We start from the raw sequence: 17,536 nt of genomic DNA, 5'->3' as shown, positions 1-17,536 counted from the left end.
TAATTTAAGAACATTAACTAGATAGAAGAGATATTGGGTTAAGCGACTAAATGAGAGAGCCCACAAGGGATTGAGATATCACATATAGGTATTAGTAAAGAGGGAAACCTCCCACTCGACCCTCCATTGTGTTCTACCTTTTTGTTTCTGTAATCTTCTTTCTTCTCTCTCCTTCCTTTCTTTCTTCTTCCTCCCTACCCCCACACCCCTAGGAGGTCTGGTCTACAACTCGTTAAGCCTTCATTGAAGGTGCACACATTGGTATAAGGTGAGCAATAAGGAAGAGATGTCCTCTACAGTTTCAAAAATTTATTTTCATGTTCGGTTTTGTATTTTTTGCTTTTTTAAAGTAGGTACACTTATTCTAGTGTATGCACATGAAATTGAGTTGTATGTGCATGTTGTGGATGGTCCACATATGCTCACAAAATGTGTATCAGCCAATCATATGGATGGGGTAGTTATCATAAGTTTTTTGTAAAAAATGATTTATGAAAAATACCCTAAATAAAGACCTGAATAGTGAAAATCAATTTTGGGGATTTAGTTTTTTTTTGAAAAAAGGGTTTAAGGATTTTTGTTGTTATGTTTTATATGGTGAATCATGTATAGTATGATCTAAATATTATTTGTGATTAGATCTAAAATTTTCATGCATGACTGAATTAAAAATCATAAATAAACACATGTGGGTTGCACCGATTAGGGTTTATGAGAGCCTTTTTTTTTGGAAAAATAATTTATATGACATTATTTGTGGTTTGTATTTGATTAGTTTATGATCAACCTATGTTTAGATCAATCATGTTAGATCTGATATACATGTGCATGATTCATATGCTATTCAAAAATAATTTCTATTTTTTCAATATATATTTCAGTGTAGGAGTGCTTGTTTTGGAGAAAACTGTTCCTATGCGTTTTAGGATTGTTTTCATACATTGGATTAAGTTGTATGCAACATGAATTTATGTTATTTCATATCTAGACTGATATTGATTATGTTATGCTGAATTGAACCATGCATAATCATGTTTGTGTATAATATTTTGTGAAAAACATGAATTTAATATGGTTTTTGTGTAAAAAGCACGATGCCTTATTTCCATGGGCCTAGACACTTTTCAAGAACTTTATCGTACACCCAAACGCAAAAAAAAATAAATTTTATAAATACGTTTCAGACAATTTAAGGAAGTCTCAGAAGAAAATTTGGTTCCGTTCATGGTTTGAATGAGAAAATACAACCTCCAAAGGTCAAGACAAAATTTTTGTCTTGATGAAAATTATATATACGACTGTACTGTCTTGTAGATTTTATTTCTCTTAATCCGTGCTATGAATATATCCATATGTTATATTACATATTGAAAAACTTTCAGTAAAAATTTGATGCACATATTCATTATGGTCCGTAAATTAAAAATCATAGAACATAGTTTTGAAACCTGAAAACTTTTGAAACATTACCTTTCAGGAGCCTGAATAGGCCGTGGTTTGTGATTTTTAATTTACATCTATGATGGAGTTTGAACCTAATCTCTATGAAAGATTTTGCCAAACATATCCATCTGTTTAAAGTAAATTTTATAGAATTTTTATCCTTCTGTAGATTTACTGTTTGATGCATCTTTGGAGGGTCTATACCGGACAAATCTATTCAAGGAATAGAAAACTAGTTTTTGTAAATTATTTATTTCTTCCTTATCCGGACTCTAATTAAGGCAAGGTTTATGGCTATGTTTGGCTAACACATCATTTTATATTTTTACTTACTGTGGTTTGGCCATGACAAAATTTATATTGCCTAATAAATTTCTATCTCTGCGGTTTCGAATTAAAACTCTTGTGAGTGTATATCTTGGTTTTTGAAAGTGAACTAGTGTGACATGTTTTGGTTCTAGATCTGAACCAGATTGACATTCTAATTGTTAAGGACTAGTTCATGTTCTCAATGATGTTATGATATGCAATATGAAAATGATGTATGCTTTTATATTATATTGTTTAACATAAATTGATGCTATACTGCACGAGGTTAAGTTGTGTATGAGATGCCATGATTTCATTTAATGTATGACATACAATATGTGTATGAGATATATACAAGGTTATGAAAGCATGTAGTATTGCGTGTATAACATGTGACCATAACATAATCATGTATGTCATGTGCATTAAATTATGAGAACCATGAATTTTTACATGTTTGCTCATAACTAAATGTGTGAGCTAGGGTTTCGAATGATACCCGAGACATACTTAATACAATGAGTTATTCCTGTGTGATAGCTGCATTGACCTGTGGCCTAATAAAGATAACCTTTTCAGGATTTTGGGTATGCCTCAAAAGGGTATACTCAACCGAAAGGCTCAGGTCTACCTTGGAGAGGGTATGCAGTATAACCCCCGTGTGACCAAGTAATATGTTTGGTGAGAGTATTGCTTAATCGTGGTTCACCCGATCTCCAATACATGGGTGGTAGGAGGTCAAAACTACCAAATTATTAAACCCTAGGTGGTATGTGCAGACCTTCTGCAGAAGTATAGGATCGATCATTCTTTTTCTTGGCCGTAGTCACTAAGAGAGCTTCTCTCAGTTTGAGACCGCTTCTACATGGGTTTTTGACTCAGTCAGCCACTCAAAAAAATTAAAACACATAGCATAATAAACACCAGAGTGAGTTTTGTTTGTTTCGAGTGACACTATGTGTAACTGATAAGGTTGGTAATCAAGAGAAACAATGTATTAGTTGATTAGGAATACTTTTTAATTATGCAATTGCATTCATATCATATTTGTTATTGAAAGTATGCATATGATATGTAAGTTAATGATTTATTATGGTGTTGTGTTAATTAAATTTATTCAACATGATTATCATGTTCTTATTATGAATTTGTGTTGGTTACATGCATGCTTAATATTGTGTATGTATGCTTGATTAATATGTAACCTATTGAGACTTATTGAAGTCTGACCCCCGTACTTTTAAATAAATACAGGTAATGAGTGAACAAGCGAGTGTGAATGCGGGGTGCTACGGATATATCATGTGAATTGATAATTTGGATCCTAAAGGATATTTTATTTAATATTTAAACTTTTAAATTTAATATGAGATGTTTAAACAATTTATTTTTATTATAAATAATTTAATTACTCAATTTTAATTTATGAATGAATGTGATGTGCATAAATACCTTTAACCTGCCCATAATGTTTAATCGATTTTAACTTATAATTTTTTGTTGTGTTTTCAAAATTATTTGGAAAAGGGTTTTGTCAATTTGGATGTCTTTTCTAAAACTCTATTCTAAGGAGCTATTAATCACTGGTGCTTTGCGGCTAACTCCTTAGAGCTTAATTTGATTAAGACAGTGTCATATATAATACATTTTAAAAAAGAAGTTATATTTTTGGGTTAAAATTTTGGGGTGTTACATTTTGGTTCTGACTCAAAACAATAAAATTATAGCCATGTGTCTTAGCTTTCTAACAACTATGAAAATATAGGTTTTCGACATCAGATCAGAAAGATAAATACGAGAACATGGATCGTTTTGCAAAAAATATGCGAATATGCAAATTTCCTCACATATATGCGAAGTTCTTCTTATATATATGATTTTCTTCATAAATATGTGAATTTTCTCATATATGTGCAGATTTCTTCTTAAACATGTAAATTTTCTTTTAAATATATGCGAAGTTTCTTTTATATGTAGTTTTTCTTCTAAACATGTGAAATCTGCATATATATATAAGAAACTTCTCATATATTTAGGAGAAAATTCATATGTTTAGAAGGAAAACTGCATATATATATATATATATATATATATATATGTGAAAATTTACATATTCACATATTTTAAGAAAAAATTTGCATGTTTAAGAGAAAATCCACATATATAGGAGAAACTTCACATATATTTAGGAGAAAATCTGCATATATATGAGAAAATTCACATGTTTAGAAAGAAATTCACATATAAGGAACTTTGCATATATTTATGAAAAAATTTGCATATATATGAGAAAATTCACATATTTAAGAAGAAATCTACATATATGCAAGAAAATTGCATATTCACATATTTTAAAAGAAAATTCTCTTGTTTAGAAGAAAATCCACATATATAGGAGGAACTTCACATATATTTAAAAAGAAATCTGCATATATAAGAGAAACTTCACATATATTTAGGAGAAAATCCATATATATTTATAAAATTCACATGTTTATGAGAAAATTCACACACATACACACACACACACACACACACACATATATATATATATATATATATATATATATGAGAAAATTTGCATATTCTCATATTTTTTGCATAATAGTTCCTATTCTCATATATGTATCTCTCTAATCTGACGTCTAAAACCTGTATTTTTGTAGTTATTAGAAAACTGAGACACATGCTTATAACTTTACTGTTTTGAGTCAAAACCAAAAACCTTCTAGAGTTTTCATTTTTGAGTTCTAAGACCAAAATAAAAATATTCTTTATAGGCAGAAACAACCGATCGGTCTATCTTTCAGAAGACGTTTATTTTCAATCGTTGATAAGATCAATGTGATATTAGTGGCGTTGAAAAATTAACACTTTGATTTATCATTGTCATTTTTATTATTTTTTTAGATTTTTAGCATAGGTAGCCAAAAAATAGTATAGAATAATCTGGATAGGTGCAACCACACTTGTTAATATCCTATTTTAGAAACATTGTCAATGTTGTATCTCATCGTCTGTTCATCATTTTCCAACAAATTAGATATTGTTGGAAATGTATCTGTGTCTAGTTTCTTTATTCTTCTATATATTTTTTTAAATCCTTCATTTTTAAGTAAAAAATCAGTGACAAAGTCTGTCATAGATCTTAGATACAATACTTAGGGATATATTTAGGAGCAATTCCACATATTTGAAGGAAATCTGCACATGCGAAGGTTAAAATGGTTCTTTTACATCCTAATATTTGCATTTTTGAACACCTGAGAGAATTTTGAAAATTGTAAGGCATTTTGAAAAACACATTATTTTTGCCAGATAGTAGGATCATTTTCACTGTTGTTTTGACACAATTTGATACTTTCAAAAGATGACCACTAAATTAATAATAATGCAATAACTTGAGGGAAAAATGTAATGATAAATGCAAAAAAGCAAGAATTGTAAATCTTAAAAGAATATATACCTACCAAACACCCATAAGGGCTTGGTGCACATGGTTAGGTTGGTCAGCTTAAGATGTTTAAGCTAAAGGATGTCATAAGTTCGATACCAGGGTGTGCCCTTTTTGCTGCAAGGTCAAAGCAGCAGGCTCCCTGGTGGGTGGTTGGTTTTACACCATAGGGCAGGGGGACACTAATTCAGTAGGACCGCTGCTGCCACAGCCACACATCTCAATATTTCTCCAGGAGGCCATGTATCTCTAGAAATGCCAAGATGGGGTGGCTGTGTGGGTAATGCATGATACAGGGTCACTGCATATTACGTGGATACATAATAAAATCATAGGTCCTCCTATACCCCAACAAATATATACCTGTGTCATCAAGTGGGGCTCCACGTGGTTGGTAGGGGCTGTCAGTGCACGTTTCCCTCTGGTGGGATGTTGCAGGTTCAAAACCCCAATGGTACGTTGAATAATAACTAATAGGGGTCAGACTAACCCCAGCTTGCTTTAAAAAAAAAAAGCGATATCTCAGTGTTACAAAGAATATGACTTGACACGTGTCATGGATTCATTATGCAAGCTCATAAATGTTTTATAAAAATGGGTCACGAGGACACCTTTTTTTTTTTTTCAAATTTTCAATAAATATATTACTGTTCTTTATTTTTAAAGATAAAAAAAAGATTTGTATTAAATATAACCAAAAAATATCAAAAACTAATAAGCCTACTAAATTAATATCCATACATGTTTGACTTGTGCATAGTTTGTCCGAAAGCATCTGATTCATGTCTTCCCTTATATACCATTGTGATATAGGTACTCCCCGTAGTTGGTAGGAAATGTCAGTGAAAGTCTCATTGTGGTGAGACGTTGCAGGTTCAAAACCCAGTGGTACGTTGCATAATAACTGGTGGGGGGGTCTGCCTAACCTCAGTTTGCTTTAAAAAAAAATAAATTCTTCTGAAGTGCATACTCAACTCCTATACACATTGGAAAGAATTCCGGGCCTATTCTCAAGTCCCATTAGATTGGCTGAGGCCCAAGGTATAGGAATGATACCATATTGTACCCAGTAATGAAAATAACCAAGTATCAGTCCACATGGACTCCACTATATCGTGAAACTCACCAAGTTGGCCGGATGTCATGAGTTCGAATTCCAGGGGTGTATGTAATTTGCTGCAAGGTCGAACTGGGTGTACTCTCTAGTGGGCAAGAAGGGCCTACAGTTTTACGCTAATGAACTCAGTGAGAGAGGTGGTTTTTCCCTGGTTATTAAAGGAAAGAAAAAAGGCCAACAAAAGTATCATTGTCCCAACATAATTTAACAATTTTCTTTGTATAAGCATGCCAAACATCCTTTTTCAATCGTTCAAGGGAAAAGGAGCATCCATCATGACAAGTCTGAACTTCAATTAGGGCCTTGCTCCCACATTTTTGTAACCATCTTTGGTAAAATTTCATGTCCACTTGTCTAGTAGGGGCAGTTAGTGCATGTCACCTTGTATTGGGATGTTGCAAGTTCAAAACCCAATGGTACGGTTGTATAATTGGTGGGGGTCTGATTAACCTTAGCCTGCCTTTTAAAAAAAAAAAAAACATACCAAACCCATGGGGGGCTCCACTTGTATGGTAGAAGTAGTTAGTGCACATCACCATGTAACAGGGACATTGCTAAGTTCGAACCCCACTGGTATGTAGGTGGTTGATTAACTGTTGTAAAAGGAAGGGTTTTTTTTTTTTGAAAGGCAAGCTGGGGCGTCTCACCACAAGGAGACTTGCACTGACAGCTCCTACCAAACACGCGGAGGCCCCGTTGGTAGAAGGGGACCCAGATGCTTTCATGGATACGATGAATCGAGTATTCAGGTCATACCTGGATGCTTTTGTGATTCTCGGTGCTGTTATGGAAAAAAAAAATCATGCCAAACCACCATCCAACTTCTCGAGGAAGTGGCCACCATGGAACTCGTTTCCTTGCAAACCTGGATAGAATGTATCGTCACATACTCGCACCACCATAGAGAATGCAACATCGAAAAAAATGCAACTGATAAGTGATGGTTATCTCAGCTGTATGTTTGCAAAGATCACGCCAATTTACCAAGGAAATCCTGATTTTCTGGATTTCATCTCGAGTGATAAGTGTATCCCCGTACCCCAAGTAGAGCTCCCAGGTCATTCTAAGTATGTTGTTTTTACACTAAGGCTCTGTTTGGGAGCCCTGCATTGAGATTGAAACACCTTTTCCATGTGTTGCCAAAATATTGCTTTGCGGTGTTGAGAGATGGAGTTGCCAAAAACATTCGGTGTTGAAATGTGGTGTTGAGGCTACCAACTCCATTTCCAATGCAGCGTTTTGGCAGCACCACTGCTCCCAAACAAGAGAGTCGGATCCCATTGTGGTATAGTGGTAATGGGTCAGATCCAACATCAAGAGGGACAAGTGAACTCGTCGCAAGACAATGGAGTGGAAGTAGGTTGCGGTCAAGCCAGGAAAACTAGGATTAGGGCAGACTAAAAATAGTAGGGGTAGCCCACAAGGGCTGACGTGGCATGTTTGAAACACAGGTGGCATCTCTTGCCGCAAGGACGAAGCTGGTTGTCCGCCCCCGGTGGGGTGGGGGGACATCACGAGTTTTACCAACCAGAGCTCAGCTAATGTGTGGTCAGTGATAGGTGGGGGTTCCCTTGGACTATCCAAAAAGAAGAAAATAAATAGTAGGGAACTCAGGAAAGGAACAACGTATTTGTGGTTTGGGTCTAATAAGATGGTAACTAGGATCTGACCCATTATCAATATGGGTTTGGATTGGATTGGGACTAATTGATAAGATCACTAGGATCCAACCTGGTAAGAATGACTTTGGGATCAAGTTAACCTATACCAATTTTCAGATAGGGGCTTACATTGGAGCCCAAGTTTTCCAAGTGGCTTGAATCCCTAACCTCTCTCTATTCCTATGCCTAATACTTACTCTCACTCTTCTATCTGAACTCTCTCCAAATAACCACACCATACCTGCTCCCTTTCCCTCTATTTTTATTCTGGAGCCAACCCGGTTTTCTTGTGAACAACAAAGGAAACATGCTATGATTGATTGATTGGACGATTAAACCTGCAAGAAGTACAAGTTAATAAGAAAAAATGATTTATTTAGTGCCTTTATGAATATTCGAGTATGCATACATGCGTGCGTTATCGAAGAGGATAACAGACATAAAAGCAAAGTATACTTTCAGCTTGTTAGCATTTGGAGAACCATGAATTGAGACAAGACCAACTTCACATGATAAAGGATATCACTGGGGTTGTAGATGGCTCTGCATGCAGGAAAAATACAATTTGCAGCTGGCTCTACATTCAGGAAAAATACAATTTGTAGCTAGCTCTGCATTCAAGAAAAACACAAACATATAACTTGTATGATATTAAGGATGTGAGAAAAATGCCAACCATAAATACTCGGGGTGAATAATAAATTTCACATACTAAATTCATAAAAAGGTAGTGCAATCTGTTGAGGAACAAGCTTGCAGGAGTCATAGTAATTGAGACATGGACTAGCCAACTCAGCCACAACTCAATAAATACTTTTTCAGAGTAAGGGAATTCAGTCAAAAGCCAATCACCAATTAGCACAAGAAAACCCCTTGATTAATTACGCCAGTTGTCTGTGATTCACACTCCATTTTGGGACCCACTTATAATAACGCCCATCTAATTGGGTCTAGCAAACCACATCAAACAAAGGAATGTATTAAAAATGAAAAAGATTATCTCATGCATGAAGTTACATCTGAATCCTCAATACATATGACAAGCAAGGTTTTTCTCTGCAACAGCGTAACTGTACCATCTAAAACATCCAGCTGCAGCATTTGTTATCACTAGAGATGCGCTGGTGCGCTGCACCAAACACACACACACACAAAGAGAGGGAGAGAGAGAGAGAGCTCCCTAGTTTTACGTGTTGTCTGAAGCAGTTATTATTCTGCTGTCAAGAACCTGATTCTAAATTTTATATAAGCTTATTTTTTTAACGGCAACAGAACTCGCATCAGCCACAGGGTAGAACGGATTGCAAGTTTCCAACTGCTTTGTTTTGGAATCATGCACAACAATGCCTTATTTGAGAATGGAACGGAATGATAACTCCCATTAAGGATGAAACAGACAAAATCTTTTGATCCAACATGTGACTTTCCTGATAATGTTTTCCAAATAGCTTGATATTAAATTAAGTGCACTAAGAAACGTTCCATGTCAGATCACTCTTGATTCACTGGGAGATACTACAGATAGCAAATAGCAAATTCTATGTTCTTTTACCGATTCTATAGAATTAATTTCCAATATACATAATTACTAGTTCTGGTCTCCATGTATAAAACCCAACAGAGTTTTTGTTTGGAATATTGCTGTTGTCCTTTCTTTCTGTTAAAAAACAAAGGAATTAAAACTGAATCTGCATATTGTGGAAAGGTTTTTCTCAAGGTTGCTAAACTAGGAAGCGGAAACGAGAAACAATAAAGGAAGCAAAAGCAAGAAGCAAGGCATTTTAAAATTTATAGAAAGCGAGAAGCGAAAAATTAATTTGAAAGCAAAACAAAAATAAAAATGAAGCAAAATAGGAACTGAATAGGAATAAAACAGGAAACAAATAAAAACAATGATGGTTACCAATTTGGAGAAAGCACGAGTGAGTGAAAGTGTGAGAGGAAGCACACGAAAAAAATGAAAAGAAATGTGAGAGAAACTAAGTCACAAGGACTCGGCAAAGCAGGTGCCGCATTCGCGTCGACGTGAGTGCGGCACCGGGTGTAGTCAACGCACCCAGGGTCATTTTCGTCCATGTTTCGAACGTTAAAAAAAACCGATGAAAAGGAGGATTAGGGCAAAAATTTTTTTTGCCCTAATCTCTCCTCTCCCGCGCAACTCATCTCGAGCTCTCTCCTCTCGACGCCACATCCTCTCCCTCGTCGCAGATACGTACCCTCTGGCTCCCTCTCGCTATCTTCTTGTGTCGGCAATGGAGGGGCCGAACCCCCCCTGTTCCCTCTCACTCTCTTGTTGGGTCGGTAGGGGAGGGGCGGAGCCCCCCCTGCGCCCTCTTGTTGGGTCGGCAGGGGAGGGGCCGAGCCCCCCCCCCCCCCCTTCTCGCTCTCTTGTTGGGTCGGCAGGGGAGGGGCTGAGCCCCCCTTCTCGCTCTCTTGTTGTTTTTGGCAGGGGAGGGGCCGAGCCCCCCCCCTCTCGCTCTCTTGTTGGGTCGGCAGGGGAGGGGTTGAGCCCCCCTGCTCCCTCTATTTTCGACAGGGAAGGGGCCGAGCCCCCCACCCTGCTCCCTTTGATTTCATGGGAGGGACCGAACCCCCCTCTAGCTCTCTTGTTGGGTCGGCAGGGGAGGGGCCGAGCCCCCCCTCTCGCTCTCTTGTTGGGTTGACAGGGGATGGGATGAGCCCCCTGCTCCCTCTTATTTTAGGGGAAGGACTGAGACCCTCCCTGTTTTTGGCAGGGGAGGGGCAGATCCCTCCTCCTTGCTCCTGATTTTATTATATATATATATATTATATTTTTATATCAAGATAATGTCTGTATAATTGATTTGAAATTTTGAATGTATTTTTTTTTTGTGTTTTCAGGATAAAAATGACGGATAAAAGGAAATGACTTGCGTCATCCTCATCCTAACATGTGAGTTATGCTGCTAGTTTTGCATCTAGTTGTAGTGGAATTGATGATGTGGGGCCACTATGGGTACATGTAGATATTGCAAAAACTGGAGAAAGAGGTGGTGGAAACAAGAGATTTCGATGCAAGCTCTGTGGAAGAGATTTTGTTAGGTCTTACATAAGAGTGAAGGCTCGTTTGTTGAAGATACCAGGACATGGCATTTCAGGATGCAGAAAAGTTGATGAGGCAATACGAAGACAATACAAGAAGAATATGAGAAGAGAAAGACAATGACCGATTCTTGTGCAGTTAGTGTGTCATTTGCAAGCCACCAAGAAGATGCTAAAAAGAAAAGAAAAGTCAATGTAGGAGGTACATGAATGATACAAGCAACATTTAATACATATGGAAGAGAAGAATTGGATAGAAAAGTTGAGAGGTATTTTTATTCTAGTTCACTCCCATTTAATGCGGGTAGAAATCCTTATTGGAAGGATTTAGTAACATCCTTGGCAAATTGTAATTTGAGTGGCTATATGCCTCCAAGTTCAGAAAAAATACGAACCACACTTCTTGCAGAAGAGAGGGCAAATGTGGAGAGGTTGCTAGAGATTAAAAAATATTCATGGGAGAAAAATGGAGTTTCTATTATGTCTGATTGATGGACAAATATTCAAAGGCGTCCACTGATCAATTTCATTGTTTGTTCGCTTAGTGACCCAATATCATCTGGGCAATATAAAAATACAGAGTATTTGAAGGAGTTGTTTATAGAAGTCATAAAAGAAGTGGGTGATCAGAAAGTGGTACAAATCATTGCAGACAATGCTCCAGTTTGTAAAAGTGCAGCGTTGAGTTTGGAGAGTGAGTATCCTCATATTTTTTGGACTCCCTGTGTAGCACACAACTTAAATCTGACCCTAAAGAGCATCTGCAACCTCAAAGAAGAAGAAAATTTGCAAGCATATGCTTTATGTTCATGGATTGAAGATTTAAAAAGAAATGTCAAAAGCATTATGAATTTTGTTGTTAACCACCATCGTGCTAATGCTATATTTAATAGGCATGCTGACCTGAAATTATTGAAGGTCGCTGAAACACATTTTGTGTCCATCATTGTGATGGTGAAGATGATTAAAAGAGTGAAGAATGCTTTGGTTAACATAGTGACCGATGAAAATTGGACATTCTATCGTGTTGATGATGATATCAAGACTCAAGAAATTAAAAAATTCATTCTTGATGATGAGTTTTGGGATAGAGAGGTATACTTCCTTCAATTTACGCAACCTATTTGGAAAATGTTAAGAGAAGTTGATAAGGATGAACCCATGCTTCACAGAGTTTATGAAGTGTGGGATAATATGATTGAAAAAATACAAGTTATAGTTTTCAAGCATGAAGAAAAAAATCCTGCATTTGATGATTCAGATTTTTTAATCATATTCATTTAATTTTAGTCAAAAGATGGGATAAGAGCAACACTCATTTGCATTGCATGACACATTCTCTTAATCCAAAATATTATGCAAATAAGTGGCGGGCTGGTGGTATTGGTCGTATCCCTCAAAATTTAGACCCAGAGCTATCAAGACATAGAAATATGTGTATGACAAGACTTTTTCCAGAAGCATATCTTCTACATCAAGTCACACAAGAGTTTGGAAAATTTTCATCTTCGAGATTATATGGACTGACATTATTCGCGAGAGAAGAGGATAATATAGATTCTATCACATGGTGGTCAATATTTGGATCAAAAACACCTCTTCTCTAACGTCTTCATTAAGATTGCTATCGCAGTCTGCTAGTTCATCTTGTTATGAAAGAAATTGGAGCACATATTCTTAAATCCACAATATGAAGAGAAACAAACTCACCAGCAAGCGTGAGGATTTAGTATATGTTCATTCAAAACTTTGATTAATTTCGCGAACCAATGATGAATACAAGTACCAATTTGCTCTCTTAATTATTTGATTATTTTTTAGTTTTTTGTTTAAATACACTTGTATTGTATTTAACATTTTCAAATTGGGTTTGTAATGCAGACAAGGAACATCCAAATTTTGGGATGTAAACCCAGAAGGGTGTGACTTCGAGGGAGAGCATGATTTCAACATAACAAACATGGATTTAGCTGAGCCTAGTATTCCTTCTAATGATGCATTTGATGATGAAGAAGAAAATTATTAAGATCCATTACTTCATCAGGATATACTTTGGTATGTAATTTAGTTCTTTTTTGCTTTACTTATTTGATTGATATTTAGGTTGATTTATGTAATTGCTTTACTTATTTGATTGATATTTAGGTTGATATATTGCATGCATGATGAATGATATTATGACAAAGTTAACTGTTAAAACTTCAAAATTATATATAATTTTTTTTTTGCATTTTTGCCTTGCCGCACCGAAGGTTTTTGAAAGTGCCGCTGTAATAAACAAAAAAAAAATGGATTGGGTCGGATCCAGTTTTGGACCCGACCCGGATCCAAAGGGGGGACAGGCGGTCGGGCACCCCGACCGTCTCTCCCGTGCCTTTTAAGGTCAAGGCAAGGGAGGTGAGGGAGGTTCACGAAACCTCCCCCCTCGCCGTCTCTCTCCCTCACCGCCTCTCGATCTCTCTTCCCCCTCTCGTCTCTTCCCGACTCTCCCTCGCTCGTCTGCTGCCGCCACCTGCAACCCCCCCCGCCGACGTCGACGCCGACGCTGCTGCCGGCGACCTTCAGGTACGCTCTCCTTTTTTTTCGTCTATTCCTCGATTCCCTCTCGTTCTCCCTCATTTTTCCGTTGCGCAGGGAGGGGTTTCGAGCCGCCTCCCTGCTGCCCTCAATCACAGGGGAGGGGCAAAGCCCCCTCCCTGCGACTCGTTTCAACGAGGGAGGGGCCGAGCCCCTCCCTGCACTGTGTTTGGTAAGGGAGGGGCCGAGCTCCCCTCCCTGTGCCACTATTAGGAGGGGAGGGGTCGAGCCCCCCTCCCTACTCCTTACTCCTCTTGGGGTCACGGGAGGGGTCAAACCCCCTCCCTGTGCCCACTCTTAGCAGGGGAGGGGGCCGAGCCCCTCCCTGCTCCCTATATCGGCAGAGGAGGGGCTCGACCCCCTCCTCTCTGTTCCCTCTGTCATAGCAGGGGAGGGGCCGAGCCCCTCCTCTCTGTTCTTCTGTTTCGGCAGGGGAGGGGCTGAGCTCTCCTCCCTGCTCCCTTTTAGGCAGGGGAGGGGCTGAGCCCCCTCCTTGCCTCATGTTTCGGTAGGGGAGGGGTCGAGCCCCTCCTCCCTGTTCCCTGCATCCCCTTATGGCAGGGGAGGGGCTAAGCCTCCTCCCTGCTTCGTGTTATGACAGGGGAGGGGCTGAGCCCCCTCCCTGCTCTTTGTGTTGACAGGGGAGGGGGTCAAGCCCCTCCCTGATTCTTGTTACGACAGGAGAGGGGCTGAGCCCCCTCCCTGCTCTTTGTTTTGACAGGGGAGGGGCTCGACCCCCTCCCAGCTCGTTATTACAACAAGGGAGGGGACCAAGCCCTCCCTGTGCCTCTTTTCTCGTTAGGCAGGGGCATCGCCCCTGCCTTCGCTGTTTTTCGGCAGACCGGGGAAAGCCCTCTCGCCTTGTTTTTCCCTGGCATCAGGCGGGCCTCCGTTCGTTGTTGAAAGGCAAGGTGCAACCTCCTGCTTCCCCCTTAGTGGCTTGCAGGGAAGGGCCTCACTTCCTTGCTCTCTTGGCTGGCAGGGCGAAGCCTCCCTCGTTGTCTTCTTCGGGCAAGGGTGCGACCCTTTGCCTCCCCGTTGGTTGCTGACAGCATGTCAGCAGAGGCTCGTGGCCCTGCCCCTGCTTCTTGCGCTTATAGCAGGTACGCATGTGCACGATGCCCTGCCTCTGATTCCTTTACGTCAGGACGGCGATTGTGCCCCTGACTTTCTATTTTAGTATTAGCTTGCTAAGATCGTTACTTTTGCAGCTCGTACGACGGATCCTGCTCGCGCTCCGCGACCCGAGCCGCCAATCGCGTACATCCGCGGACGACAGCAAGCTTGCAACTCCCAAAGGTAGGGGAAGATTGCACAGAAGACTTGGACAATTGAATTGAGTTCAATTAACTAAAAAGGACAATTAAATAAATATATATGCATATATATATATATATCATATATATTTATACGAGTACACATTTAACTCAAGGACGCGGTTTCGCGATCCTTGTCCTTTACTTTGCTGTTGCGCATCGCGCACAGGTTTTGTGTTGCACTCCTGTTTACAGTTCCTTTACTTTGCCGTTGCGCATCGTGCAAAGGTTCTGCGTTGCACTCCTGCTTACAGTCTTTACTTGCCGTCGCGCGTTGTGCGAGGGTTTGCGTTGCACTTCTGCTTACCGCCTTTACTTTGCCGTTGCGCCTAGGCTCTTGCTTTTGCATATGCGTTGGTATTGCATTGCTTTTGCAGATGACGTGCAGGTTCTTGCTCTTTGCGTATGCCTTAAAGGCATCCTCGTGGAGGATGCAAGAGACATCTATCACTCACTCGTGCAACAAGAGTTCAGTTGGGAGCTGGCGATACACCTCCGTTTAAGGAGAGGGATACCTCGCAAGGATCCTGGCTCTTCGTGTGCGCAGTCCTGCAGAGTCGACTCGAGATTTTAGGGAGCTGCGCAAAAGCATCAAAGACTACTCCAAATCGAAGCATTTGGAAGGATGTGACTGGCTGGCTTTGCTCGCCTTCTTGGCTTATCTCGGGTGATCCCGAATTGGGGGTTCGAGCGAACTTCTTAGCGGGTGTTCTGTTGAGAAACCCGTATCCCGTCTATCGAGGCCGGTATCGAGTCATGCGAGACATGTAGATACCCCGATAGCGGATGTGATTCGAGATAATCACATGCATAATGTTGGCACAAAGTACTGCTGTTTCAAAAGATAAAGTAAAGTTGATAAACTTTACATCTTTGTGAAACACTCCTGTTAAGGCTTCTATTGAGGAGCTATACCCCCTTCATCCTAAAGTACTTGTAGTCGTGCACGACACGTCTAGTACTGCGATGATCGGATGAGACGGTCGTGCGACCTCGAACAACGCTAAATGCAAAATGCTGTAATCACATAAATAGCCTCACATTCGCCTTCATAGGCAAGATGCTCGAGTGGTTTAAATACCACAGCATAGAATGGGTCGTTAGTTAAGCAACCCCTAACGCACCCGTTCGCTTCTGGTTGTCTGTCAAGGGAGAGGACAGATCGGTACAAAAACTCCAATGGACAGGTTGTTAACAACCACCCCACGGGCAAAGATCCGGCCTCCCCAGTCATTGGAGTTAGGGAATAGGGGCTACACAAGTTAGCTCAACACTTCTGCAGAAGTTGGATGCATCCGTGACATTGCTTTTCAGCCTCTGGGGAATCCTCTCTCGGCTAATGCCGTCCCCTTTGGAGCGGACTCAACTAGCTATTCGGGTTATCGAAAATACATAGAATAACAGACGCCCGAACTAGTCGCAGTTGTTTCTATGTTTTGCCTGCGCGTACCCGTAGGCCAGTAATTATCAAAACATAAGGTTTGTTCACACTGGTCATGGGTCGTGAGATTCACTTGCACTACTAATTCACTTGCACTACTAATTCGCTTGCACTACTGATTCACTTGCACTACTGATTCGCTTGCTTGCTCGATAGTTCAGTATGCTACTCGTTGAACTATGCATGCCTGTCAAGGCGTTACTCTAGTTGGTTAAACTGCTTACGCAGTTCTTTGCGGAGTAATAAGGAGTTTCTCATGCTAGTTAAATGCTTATAATAATAGCATTATACCAGTTGCTACATATTAGCATGTGACTTGCTTTATCCCTTGGTCGAACTGTTTGGTGCTTATTGTAGCGTAGCACTTGTTGGCTTGCATCTCTTATGATTGATGTGATTGCATACAACTCGTAATCTACGAACTGGTAGCAACTAGGATTGATGTAGCCGCTTGTCTTATAAGATGCTTATATAGTGTGATATAACTGTTGCCGTATGATTGCTTATGAATGGCTTGTGATGTAATGGTTTATGCCTTACGATTAATTTAATTACTTGTTGATGGACTGAGCCATTTTATGGTAATTATATATTTTACGAGCATTGTTATGAGTGTTTGTCTTATTCATTTGTTTTGTTTGGCTGACGGGTAGAGTTAGTTACCCTTCGCCCATAGAATCAACTGAATTTCCATATCTGCGCGTTCTCATGTGTCGTTTACACATGCTTTGAGGGCCTATTTGAGGATTGAAATATTCCTTATGGCAATCATACGATGCATAGGATTATATGCTTATGCGTGGAGTGATACAATGCATATTGTTGATATACATGCTTGTGCCCATATTGTGGCTACTAACATCGAGAGTAGTAAACTGTTCGGAGTAGTCGATTGTATAGATGTGTGTATCACCGAGTAGGGTGTTTGTCGAGCACCTGATCTCCAAAGGATTATCTGCGAGGGCGTGTATGATCAAGACCAGGTACCCGACTAGAGTGGTAGATTCTCTGTGAGGATGTACACTGTCCACGAACCGGTAGCCGTAAAGACGGTGAACTCCTATGAGGAAGTGTATGGTCCAAGACCAGGTATACCATCTAGGGCGGAATTCCTTGTGAGGTTATACATGTCCCAGACCAAGTGATCCGAGTGTT

The sequence above is a fragment of the Nuphar pumila genome, chromosome 13 (genome assembly GCF_984573655.1).
Source record: "Nuphar pumila chromosome 13, dmNupPumi1.hap1.1, whole genome shotgun sequence".
Classification (NCBI taxonomy): Eukaryota; Viridiplantae; Streptophyta; class Magnoliopsida; order Nymphaeales; family Nymphaeaceae; genus Nuphar; species Nuphar pumila.
Note: the sequence above shows the minus strand (reverse complement) of the source record.